Genomic DNA, 9,908 nt, shown 5'->3' with positions numbered 1-9,908 from the left:
GGCGGGATGGTATGCATGATGATGTATTTATATACAAATATATATATATGTTATAGAAAGTTTATGAAAATAATTGTGATTGTGTTGTATGTTGGCATTGTTAATTGCTCCCAAATTGCTTTTCATTTCCGCAAGAAAATGGCTTTTGATGTAACAAGACCTTTTTTAACTAAGTTGCTCTGTTTCTCACTACAGTGAGATTCATTCTTGCTGCAGCGAGAAACTCTAGGGTTGGAGGGGAGTTACACTGGCCTAATTCTCACTGTAGTGAGAAATTTGCTGAAGCTTCTCGTTGTAGAGAGAAACTCTTAAGTAGTTCTAAAATCCTAGTGTAGTGCTTTCACTTTTGTAATGATTTTGAGCAGTTTTAATCAAAACTGGGCAAAGTGGTAAACATCAAAGTTGTAGCCCAGTCTCTTAGCTTTCTAATGACCAAAAATCATGTCAATTGGACATTTGTAGTGGGAGTTATGCTTGAAAAACCGAAGCATATGCAAACTTGGACTACCTCTTCCCTGTAGTGAGAAAATCCTTTGTTTGCTTGTCTTGCTTGGTCATTGCTAAAATTTTCATTCTATTCAACTTCATAGTTTATCATGGATCTTGTAACATTAAGGAATTAAACATTCAAAGTTTGGAATGAGGGGTTTTAACCAAAAATTAGACTAAATTGCATGGTTTTATCATAAATGAATCATGTTTTCTAAAACATTCCTTATTGTTGCTTGTTCCCTTCTTATGTTCACTCACTAATTTTATACTCACTCTTTTAAATTGCATGTTTTTAGATCTGTAGATAGTTGGGACCGAGACTAAGTCGTCCACTTGCATTCACTCTTGGTAGGTATCATGGCATTCGATAGCAGTACCTTCACCAAAGTCATTTCGCAAGTCGTCAGAAGTCTTTTATCTGAGTACATGTACGTTAAATGTAAATTGCTAGGTATCACTTGCCAACGATGCATGTATAGTTTGGAATGATTGTGCCATTATGAGATGGCTATGAATAACCTTATTTTGAGACCCTACAAATGTAAATTTTTGGTATCGATGTTGTATTATGAAAATACGTCTAGTTGCAAATTACAAATGTTGGTCTAGTAATAGTGATGAAAAATTGAAGGGATGGTGAACGGGATTATGTAAAGAGGCTTGCTTGGGCTTAGTGGGCTACGTCCATTGGGCCCATGCATCGGTCATGGCTTTGAATTTGGGTCGTGACACATTCAAACAAAAATGATAGTCTTTGCCTTCCTTACCTTAGAATAACTAAATCGAATCACCAATGTCTTCTTTATGCTCCAAAAGTGGTGTGTGGGAGGAAAACCTCTTAGTTTTTCTCTAGTTCCTCCAAAGCCAAACCTCCCTTTCTCTTTTTCTCCCTTTCTTGTTTTCTTCCTTTCTCTTTTTCTTCTTTCTCTTTTCTTTCTTGCTCTCTTTTCTTCTTCCTTCTTTCCTTCCCTTCTCTTTTCACTTTGTTATGGGCGGATTGGTCAAGGACACTTCCTTTTTCTAGTTTTTTTTCTCTTTACATGTCATGCCATTCAATTCCTTACTTTGTTATTAACGCCACTTTCCATTGGTGGCTTGTGCATGCAAGGTTTCCTTATCCATTTCTTTATCCTTTGGTTAAATTAACTTGCCCATACATTGATTCACATGGTATTCTTTTTGGTTTATTTCATTTGCATTTCATTTCACATGCATTTCCTTTCATGCACCACCTTATTTCTCCAATCACATTTCATGCATAACCTTTATCTTACATTTTATTTAGTCACCCATCAAACCATTCAAGTCACATGCATCCCACATTTTTCTTTCCTCATTTGGCCACCTAATGCACCAATTTCATTATATGTAAATAAACTTAGTCTTATTCTTCCTTTTACTTCACATGGTGGGGGTCTCACATGTTCCCCACTAACTCCCTCCTTTTTGCATGCTATAATCTGCATGTAATAGTGAATTCACATGCACATCTCATTATCCCTCATAATCTAACTTTCCTTGATTAGTTAATTTCCTTTTTAACTTCAAATGTTGAAATTGCACATAAGTTCTCAAACTTTTTCTTAGTTACCATTGCCCTTCCAACTTTTCATCCTTTACAATTTAGTCTTCCCAACATTTCTTTAATTCCAATTTCCTTCTATTTTCCTCCCTTTACACTCGCAAAACTAAAATATAAAATTTGCACCCCATCAAGGCATCACCAAAATATTGAAATATATACTTACCCGCTCTTGCTTTATTAAATAAAGGCACGCGGGCCCCACTTACATCATTTTTCTTCTAATTTCCTTCTTACTTCTTCTCCTCCACTTAGATTAGTCATATAGTCCTCCTTCATGACTAATTTCAACAATAGATAAAGTAATAATATTTTAATATTATTTTACTACTAAAATATTATTTTATTCCAAAATTCTTCACTTGTCACCTTAGGACCCAAAATGTCTCACTTTCTCCCGATTCACTTCCAAATCGCCTTTTAACTCGCTAATTCATCTTCAATAAAAATATTATTATTTAATTATATTTTATTCCAAAATATTCCTTTCACCCATCACCGCTCTTTGGCACTTAGATTTACGTCATTTGACCCTTCGTCTCATTGATAAGGTATTGTTGGCTTCTATACGAGGTTACGGGGTGTTACACTGCCACCCAGGATTATATGTGTTTAAGTATGGATTATTTTGCCCCCTACTCCCCACATATTGCACTAACTCCATACTCAAATTACATTGATTGCTTAAATACCCCTCAGCACAACAATCATAAGAAATAAAGGGACTTTAACTGAATGGACTCCAAAAGAATCAATTTTCTTAGTAAGAGCAGCTACTTGAGTAGTCAAAGCATTAATGGCATCTAGCTCATGAGCACCTGCTACCCTCCTTGGCAAAGCCCTTTCAGAATGACATTGATAATCGTTGGAGGCCATATTCTCCAGTAGATCATAAGTATCATCAATTGACTTAGCCATGGGAGCGCTACCAACTATGGCATCAATGGTAGTCTGAATGGGATTCAACAACCCATTATAAAATGTTTGCACTTGCAACCATTTGGGTAGACCATGATATGGGCATCTCCGAAGCAAGTCTTTATACCTTTCCCATGCTTTGTATAAACACTCAAAATCCAACTGCATGAAAGAAGTAATATTGTTCCTCATTTTTGCAGCCTTTGTAAGAGGGAAGAACTTGGCTTGAAACTTTTTTGCAAGGTTGTCCCAAGTAGTGATGGAGCCGATGGGAAAAGAATTTAACCAAACTTAGGCCTTATCCCACAATGAGAAAGGAAATAGCCTCAATCAAATGGCATCATTAGTGACCCCATTGTACTTGAAAGTGTCACAAATATCTAGAAAATTAGAAATATACACATGGGGGTCGTCATTTAGGAGGCCTGAACAGATTTGGATCATTTGAATGATGGTCGACTTAATCTTAAACTTGTTAGATTGAATTGCTAGCCTCTGAATGCTTAAATGAAGTCCTTGAACTTATGGAACAACATAATCCCTCAATGATCGGTTATCCACTACATGTCCTTGAATTTGCTACTCACCTTGATTTTTAGCCATTATATCCGATCGATTAGAGTCTTGAGAGTTTTGTGTACGTAATTTTTGAAAAGTCTTCTAAATTTTTGGATCACAAAGGACAATTTCCAAGCTCCTTGCTCTTCTCATAAACTAGCCAAAAAGTACCTGAAAGTAACGAAAACAAGGCTTGAATTAAGACAAGTTTGTTTGATATTAATATTAGCAAAAGAATAGAAAAACAACTCCCCGACAACAGTGCCAAAAACTTGTTACTAGTTTTACACACACGCAAGCAGACATGTCACACAAGTAATACAGTAGTAAGTAAGATATCATCTACATAGGGAATTGTATCTAAATTCTTGCTAATTACTAAAATTTAGCACCTTAATCTTATCCAAGTAAATCTAATTTGAAATTAATTAAAAATGAAATTAAAGTAACAAAGCTAAGCTAATGAATTAATTCTAAAAATGTCTAAAGAAATAGTGAAGTAAAACTAGGATTGTGGAATTACTTTACCTTTCATTTGAATTTAATCTCCCTTTTTATACTTATATCCATAGGTTGGTTACTAACCTAGAGTCCAAATTTATCTACAATTCTCTGTCGAGATATTGTAAACTTGTCTATCTTAATTAATTTTCCATATGTCTATGTAAATTAATCAAGGTAAGTTCACTAAGCTTATGCTCTAAATTGGGTTGCACATGGTATTTAAGTATATCTCTATCCTAAATATTAATCAACTCTCCTACGCTCTAAGTGAACTGAACACATGCTATTTAAACCCTTGGTCTAATCTAAATTCCCTTTGTCAAGTTGCATTTAAAGACCCAACTCAATCTAATTATTGATAAAGCAAATAGAAGTAATAAGCATAGATTTGAATAAACAACACAATACCCATTAATATTAAGTAAAAGAAAGTTAAAATATCCAAACTATAAGTAAAGATTATCCACAATCCTAGGAGTAAAAATTTAGTTCAACATATTTAATACAAAACCTAATATTTCACAAAAAAAATTCATTCTACAATTAAAGGTAGAGAGAGAGAGAAAGATATAACTAGTGAGAGAAAAATGAGCTGATGTAGATGATTAAAGCTCCCAAAAATCCTTGAATCCTCTCTTTTCCTTTTTTGTAGAAAGTTACCTTTTTTTCCTTTTCAAAAACTCCATTTTCTCAGCCCAAAAACATGTCTTTATACCCCCCACTTTCAGCCTTAGCCATAAAAACCCATGCAGAAATTTTTCATTAAATGACGTGTTCTCGCTTCAATCAAAATGGATTCTTACTATAGCGAAAAAGTCTCTGACTTAGTGCTGATTTCTTCATGTTTCTCATTGTAGCAAGAAACTTGCTATCTTGCACTATGTAGTCTATTGCAGTCTAGCTACTTCTAACGCAATTTTGACCATCTTCAGATCAGAACTGTGTAAAATGATAAACATGAAAGTTGTAGCCCTTCCTTTTAGCTTTCCAATGGTTTTAGAATCACGTTTCTTGGACTTTTGTAACTTGTGTTATGTCTAAAATACCATAGCATGTTTGATGAAGTCTGCACTTGGCCAACTTGTACAATTCCTTGCCACTTTTAAGGACCTTAAAAGCATAGGAGCTAAATCAGCCATAGCTAAAAATACGAAGTTTTACCATACAAAGGAGCTAAAATAACTTGAAGTAAACTAGCTTAATCATGAGTTAACTAATTAGAGAAAAACGAAGAAAACTACTTAAAACTTTGGCAAAACTCAAAGACTTAGCCATTTTATCACTCAAAATAAGGCAAGATAACTTTATATAATAAAGTTATCAAGGAGAAGTTAGCTACACGAACACTAAGTAGAAATCCTAAGAGCTACACGGACACTGAGTAGAAATCCTACAGAGATTCAAGAAGCTAGAAGTTGAGACTGAAGATTGAAGATCAAGGTTGCAAATATTTATTTTCTTTTTCCTTAGCTTTTGTTATTCTTGTTACTCTTGATGGCGAGATATTATAAATGTCTATCAAGGATTTTTCCAAACTTGCAGCACCAATGACTAGACTGACTCAAAAGAATGTGAAGTTCTAATGGAACAAGACTTGTCAGGAAAGCTTTGGAAAACTTAAGAGTTCTCTTGCTTTGACACCTGTATTGAGCTCACCACAAGGTGTAGGCAGATATATGGTTTATTGTGATGCCTCATATGTTGGTTTGGGATGTGTATTGATGCAACATGGAAACGTCATAGCTTATGCCTCTAGGCAATTGAAAAAGCATAAGCAAAACTATCCTATTCATGACCTAGAAATGGCTGCCATTGTGTTCATAGTTAAGATTTGGAGACATTACCTTCATAGGGAGACGTGTGAGATTTACACAGATCATAAAAGTCTAAAATATATCTTCAAGCAAAGGGATTTCAATCTTAGGTAACATCGATGGATAGAGTTTCTTAAGGACAATGATTGTACTATCTTGTATAATCCTGACAAGGCCAATGTGGTAGCCGATGCTTTAAGTCAGAAGTTTATGGGGTGTTTGGCCCATATCACTATTGGTAGGAGACCCTTAGTAAGAGACACCCATTGTTTGGGAGACATGGAAGTACATCTTGAGGTCAATGATGCTATGCTATATTAACACATTTTTGAGTTAGGCCTATGCTACTTGATTGCATTAAGGAAGCCCGAGGTAAAGATGAATGGGTGACTAAGGCCTTAGATGGTGCCCAAAGGAACAAGGGGTAACACTTAGTTAGAGATACCAATTTACATCGCTATGGAGCAAAAGTGTATGCGCCTGATATGGATGGTCACAAGAAAGAGATTCTTGAGGATGCACATTTGTCGACTTATGTTGTACTTCCTAAATCCACCAAGATGTAGCATGATTTGATAGAGGTATACTAGTGAGAAGGTATGAAGAAAAATGTGGCCGAGTTTATGTCTATGTGTTTTGTATTCCAACAGGTTAAGGAGGAGCATCAGAGGCCCACACGTTTGCTACAACTCTTACTCATTCTCAAGTGGATAAGTGCATATCTATGGATTTTGTTACAAGGTTACCTTGCACAAATAAGGGATATGATTCCATTTGGTTATAATGGACAAATTGACTAAGTCTGCTCATTTATTGTCCATAAAGGTTACTTATGGGGCGGCATAGTATGCGAGGTTGTATATTGAAGACATAGTGCGATTTACCATATTCTTGGATAAAGGTACCCAATTTACTAGTCAATTTTGGGGTAAATTCCAAAGGAGTTTAGGAACCAAGACTTAATTTCAACATTGCCTTTCATCCTTGGACAGATGGATAGTCTGAGAAGACCATACAAACCTAAGAAGACATCTTATGGACTTGTGTTGTTGATTTTGGAGTTACATGGGATTGACACCTACCTTTGATATAGTTTGCCTACAACAACAGTTACCAAGCTAGCATTGAGATGGCGCCCTGTCACAGCCCAAATCCTAGGCCATGACCAGTGCATGGGCCTAATAAGCATAGCCCACCAAACCCAAGCAAGCCTTAATTAGAGATTCTCGATAATGCACTATACTCGTTCACCAATCCATATTAGTGCTTAAACCATATTCTTTCGTATCATAACTAGAACCATAATTATAATAATCAATTCAATCTTTAAAACATAAAATCATAAGTATATACAATGAAGTCTAAAATCTCTAATTTAATACTTATACCAAGGCCATTATTCATTTACAATTAAATGAACAAAGTGCTACGACTCGACCTCTAGCACCAGAGTAACTTGGAATGAAATGCTATGAGATGCCTTTACCTATCTGCGATGGACCATAAGTGCCGATGATTGCACGTTAGGCCGATCACTATCTGTAAAAAGGGAAATGAGGGGGTGAGTCTCACAAACTCAATGATCATTAGCTCCATGAGCAAAGAGTAAATGGGAAACAAGCAATAAGTAGATCATTTGAATGATAAAACTAGAATATAAAATGCTAATCTTATAAACCAAACCACAAGAAGGATATTTGTGCCTTGTAAAAGTAATATCGTAAAATCATAACACAATGCTCTTTAGGCAAAACAGTGCTGAAAATAAGTGTAACAGAAAGAGTTTCAATTACTGAAAACATCATTTGCCATCAAAATATGAAATACAGTATAAAGGTATGCATGCTCTGAAAATGTGTGGCATGTAAAGAAATCAAAGTGTACAGCCACCTAAATCAACTCATGATTGTCAAGTAAGCACTGAAAGCTTTTATTTAAATAATGGGAGCTGTAGAGAAAATCTTAATTCTCCACCATGTAAGAGAGTATGCATTGAAAACTCACAAGGCTCTCAAGTAGAAGAGTATAATATCAACACGTGGACCCACTTCCATGTAATAACAATCCGGAAGTTTTACTCCACCAGATTCCCATAGCCATGGCAGTCTCCACGATGTTGGCTGACATCGGAGAATCAAGTGATCGCTACCACGCACATCCTAGAGTCTTACTCAACCGGGGTCACTTGTGGCCTAGCCACATATACATATCACAGGTCATGGCCCCCGCCACGCCTAACCCCCAGTCGACAACCCAAAGGTTCTCTAGCTAGAGCTCACTCGTGTACAATTAACCAAAGTGACAGTCGGCCTACTCTCGACACACTTGGTTTGTCAAAACCATTTTCAAAAATCACATTAAGGTTTCCAAGTCTTTCGGTTAAAACTATTTGAAACCAAGGTTTAATAACCTTTTAAATTACTTTCCACATAAAAAGGCATGGTGTATTCTCTTATTCAAAGATCGAACTAAAACCGGTGCTCAGAACTTGCATTTTAAATCATTTAACTATTTCATTTAAACTATGCATATCACCCACAAATAGAAGGCATAAATTTTGAAGGCAAAACAGTATAAAAAGGCTTGTTTCTCAGTTTTTAAAAAACTTGCATCCATAATTTCTTACGAGTTCTACCAGCTCATATTTTCCATAATAACAATGCATAAATCATTCTAAATCCATTAGAAGTCGCCCATCGAGGCTAACAGTTCGTGCTTTCCATAATTGCATTTAATAAAATCCGACAACGTTTATAAAATGTATAACATTATATAGCTAAGGAAATTTTGAAATAGGCACCCCCTACTCACCTTACAATAGCAGGACGCTTTGTCACTATTGATTCGGGTGCGTAGCTCGCTATTTCTACTTGCCGGTCACTCGTTACTTCACCGGCACGCCACCACTATAAACTTTTCTACTTGTATACTTCCTAGCAACAATCCGAATTCAATAATCTTAGTGTTTATCATTCCCCTTTTCCTCCTTATTCAAACATTACCATCATGTTAATAACTCATACTATGCTAAAATCACCACTTTCCCTGACTTAACCTTGCATATTCATATATATCTTAACACATTTTTACCAAAGTTGCCTTTATCCTTTGCTTGTGTAATTCTTTAAATTATAATTACCGGCTACTTATTTATGACTCTAATACATATGTTAATCCTTTCTAAGGATATTTATCAAGTTCAACCATCATTTCCAGAACAATAACCTAGCATATGGCAACAACTAAAATTTCACTTCCATCAAACATTTTCTAAGTCTACATGTACTACCAATCTCATTTACATGTTGCCACCAAGCATAACATCAATATTCATTCATACGCACCAGCATCCATAACCTTTTAAGCCTTTCCTAACAACACATATCCACACAATCCATTTTTTTCTAAACTTCCAATTAATATAATTGCTTTCCAACCATACCCATGACATCACCATAACATTACATATTGCACACAATTATTCTCACAATATTAAACTAATCATAGACTTCAAATTGTAGCATTAAGCTTAGCACTTGATTTTAGCTTGGATTTCACCCAACAAAATTCATAATTTCCTCACACCCATGGCCACCATAGCTGCCACAAAAAGATTTACACATTATTTCTCCAAAGATTTAACCAACCGTGAGCTTAAAACACAAAAATCCTTACATTATGTTTCTTGAATCTTGAGACCCACTTGATATTTCTTCAATTACTCTTGAATCACTCACTACCCAAGCCTCTTACCTTTCTCTCCTTTCTCTCCTTGGCCGATTCTCTCTATTTTTCTTTTCAAATGCATGGTGGCAAGGTGAAATGGCATAGGAGCATCAAAATGGTGTTGGGTGGGTGAAAACGGCGTTAGGAGCATGAAGATGGAGGAGAAAATATCTTTTGGCTGGAGATAAGAACCAACCCTGGGATAAGAATGAAGAGTCAAAGCTTCCTTTGGAAGCTTTGACCAAATTAATGGCAAAATTACCATTTTACCATCCAAGGTTTTCACCCTTTTTAATTGTATCCTCTCACAATCT

At 35.6% G+C, this 9,908-nt stretch overlaps 1 non-coding gene across 1 annotated transcript; it reads left to right on the top strand.

Annotated features, from left to right (window-relative positions):
- The first annotated feature begins 3,080 nt into the window (after positions 1 to 3,080).
- LOC148763106 (small nucleolar RNA R71) lies at positions 3,081 to 3,187 on the top strand. The gene has a single exon (XR_016026124.1). It is a non-coding gene; the product is annotated as a small nucleolar RNA R71 (small nucleolar RNA).
- The last annotated feature ends 6,721 nt before the right edge of the window (positions 3,188 to 9,908 follow it).

Source organism: Theobroma cacao, chromosome 4, assembly GCF_053813885.1.
Source record: "Theobroma cacao isolate CCN51 chromosome 4, ASM5381388v1, whole genome shotgun sequence".
Lineage (NCBI taxonomy): Eukaryota > Viridiplantae > Streptophyta > Magnoliopsida > Malvales > Malvaceae > Theobroma > Theobroma cacao.
The sequence above is the reverse complement of the archived record's forward strand: the minus strand, read 5'-3'. Positions and strand labels throughout refer to the sequence as shown.